The sequence below is a fragment of the Portunus trituberculatus genome, chromosome 47, assembly GCF_017591435.1.
Source record: "Portunus trituberculatus isolate SZX2019 chromosome 47, ASM1759143v1, whole genome shotgun sequence".
Classification (NCBI taxonomy): Eukaryota; Metazoa; Arthropoda; class Malacostraca; order Decapoda; family Portunidae; genus Portunus; species Portunus trituberculatus.
In genome coordinates this window covers 17,746,095-17,749,392 of record NC_059301.1, presented here as the reverse complement: position 1 = coordinate 17,749,392, position 3,298 = coordinate 17,746,095, and positions in this window count along the sequence as shown.

Here is a 3,298-nt window from a genome sequence, read left to right as displayed (position 1 = left end):
CCCCCCCCACCTACAGTCTGTCTTTCTTTGTCTTCCTCCTCCTCCTCCTCCTCCTCCTCGTGTTGTAAAATTCCACTTCTTTTCATTAACGTATATGGATCTTTATGCTTTTTTTTTTTTTTTCATTTTCATGTGTGTGTGTATGTTTAAATATGGTTCTCTTTTTCTTTGTCTGTCTTGTTTCCGTTGCTTATTCCCTTCTCTCTCTCTCTCTCTCTCTCTCTCTCTCTCTCTCTCTCTCTCTCTCTCTCTCTCTCTCTCTCTCTCTCTCTCTCTCTCTCTCTCTCTCTCTCTTTCAATTTACTCATAATGGTTTGTATTTTTGCACTGATTTGTATGTGTTCGTATTTAAAATGCACACACACACACACACACACACACACACACACACACACACACACACACACACACACACACACACACACACACACACTGCATCGATTCATTATTGCACCCAATTTAACAGAAAATGCTGTATATGCGTTGGTGTCACTTAAATCTAATGGAAACTTTATAAGGCGATGCCAGAGAGAGAGAGAAAGAGAGAGAGAGAGAGAGAGAGAGAGAGAGAGAGAGAGAGAGAGAGAGAGAGAAGTTTCCCGGCCGCGAGGTTCCTCATCCCTGCGGGGTCGTGAGGACACTGTTTTCTTTAGGCGTTTTTCTCAGCGAGTGGAGTTCACGCTGAGTTCCCACGAATCCCACTTCCTGGCGTGACGATAACCCACCACCACCTCATTTAAACCCTTTTTTTCCTCGCTCATCTTATTAGAGCGATCTTGATTTACAGACGTATTACTCATACCTCAATTATAGAAAAAAAAAAAATTCAACACATCTCTGGTGCTCAACAAACAGTACAGGACACATTATAAAAATATTTACTCCCTCTCATTTGTTTCTTCTTGTCATGATCTTATGGAATTCTTAATTTTGAGGTGCCACATTACTTGTATACCAGTGTAAAAAATGGTTATTCATTATGTCCTTGGCTGTTCATCATAGGAAAAAAATGTTACGAAAACTATTATAGTTTTTTGTTGCAATTTATTTTTTGTTTATCAGGATTTTATTATGGAGCTCTTCATTTCTGAAAGGCACGCTACCCAAGGAAAAGTATGCAGTGTGTCTCTAGCGGTCAAACATCGAGGAAACTTTATGACTTTTTCCCCTCTGAAGCACATTATGGAGTTCTTAATTTCAAGGCAACACATGACTCGTCCGTACATCATTGTAAGAAAAAATATATATCCAGTATATGTTCAGTATTCAACAGGATATATTCACATGCACATAAATAAGACCTTATGAAAACATTTGCTTCTTCATATTTTTATCGTCAGAAAGCCATTGTTGTAAATCTTTGCGTGTCTTTCCTTCTCTCTCCGTCAGTCGCTTCCCGTTATCGGAGGATTACCGCGTCCCGCCGCAGTTGAATATGTAAAGATCTCTGCCCTGACTTGCATTAGCATAATACCTATCTAGGGCGTGGATTCCTCACCGAACACTCCTCCCTAACCTAGCACACAAATCGCGGCAGGGAGGCAACAGCACCACCAGCCCGCCTTTATACACCATCACCACCACCACCACCGCCACCATGAGCCGAGCAGAGAGCACTTTTCTCCCTATCACTTCCTTGTCCTTAACGTACGAGCCGCGTCATCCTGGTTGAACACAGACGTTTCTTACCCTTTCCCTGGCTCCTAATTAGTTTCAGCGGTGTGCTGATAGAAAACCCCGCGTCCTCAGCACCACGTATACGTTTAGACCTGCCACGTTATAAGTATACGTATGATTAGAGTTTAGTGTGCGGCTTCCCCAATTAAGATTCTCTCGTGATTAGATGTATCTTGGCACATACCTTTACATGGTGTTCAGTACCCAGCCACGTCTATAATCCAATACTTCATCATAAACAGTCTGGTTTAGCCCCGATCTTAACAAATTCAACCAAGGAAACTGAATGGTTATCAATTTTTTCTTGTCATCGTAAACTTTCAAATGTTGGTGATTTTACCTTGTACCTCAAAGAGAGAGAGAGAGAGAGAGAGAGAGAGAGAGAGAGAGAGAGAGAGAATTAACTTCTAGAGTGTATTAACATAAATTTTAATGTTTTCAGAGGCCAAAAGTGCTCTAGGTATTAGTAATAGAATTCCACCAGTTAATTTCATAGATGACCTGATTAATCTTTCATGTGGTTCTGTTGTGTTGATGCTGATGGGAACGGTGCCTTACTTCAGTCGAGACCCGTTGGCCACATACGAACCGTAACAAATGAGCCTACGCGAGTATACCTGCACCTCTTCACTAGATACCTCTTGAATTGTAAAAAATAAGACAGAAAATTGGCGCAGATTTTTTTCCGATATGTGGAATAAAATTTCATTCATATCCAATGATGAAGAAAATAAAACATATGCTTTACTTTTATATTTAAGCGGGTCTCTGGGTGCAAGGTCAATAAAAAGTCCCACTAAAGGTTCTTAAAGAGTGCGTAGAGCAAAAGGGTTGTCTTGTAATAGTGTGAGTATGCCCAGTATTCAAGAACGCTTTGCTCTCTCACCGCGACTTCTACAAGTGCAGTACACATAGATAATTAGCCGAATTCCCATGACTGTTTCTCTTGCTAATAATGTTAAAATCTTGTTAATAAATCACTAGAAACTTAAAAACAACATTTTCCACTTTCTCTTATGTTCATTATGTTCACCTATTTAATGCAAAAATTAACTAACATTCGCAGTCTTTCATTCCTTTCACTGCTAAACCTTCAGCGGTATCTGCCCCCCTCCCTTTTTTTATGATGACCTTAGACACATTCTCACATAAAAAGCCCAAGCCTTGTAATTAAGGTAGATATATAGGTGTTTACTGCTGAGCAACCCAAATCTGACTATAGATAGGCCGATTTGCATACATAGACCTATATAGCTCTCTACCTAAAACACTAGCAGACCTATAGGTTGTGGACACTGGTGGCAGAGATAAGAAAACATGACCTGTGAAATGTCAACCTGCCACCCTCCAGTAGTCATTATGAGACACATGCTTTAACTTACATACAACCAACCCTCTCATAAAAGAAGCTCGCCCATTTGCCTCGCCCCGTCCGAACTCAAACCCAGGCTTTCTCAGTTGAGAGCCGAATGTGCTAACCATGCACTACACTACTAATTCATTAGCGGCGATCACAATACACCATAAATAGGAAAAAATGGATATGTGTGTAAATGTCAGTTTTATGTGACAAAAGAGCGCCGCAGTGGAAGATGTGATGTTTTCTTTGGAAAGTGGCAGA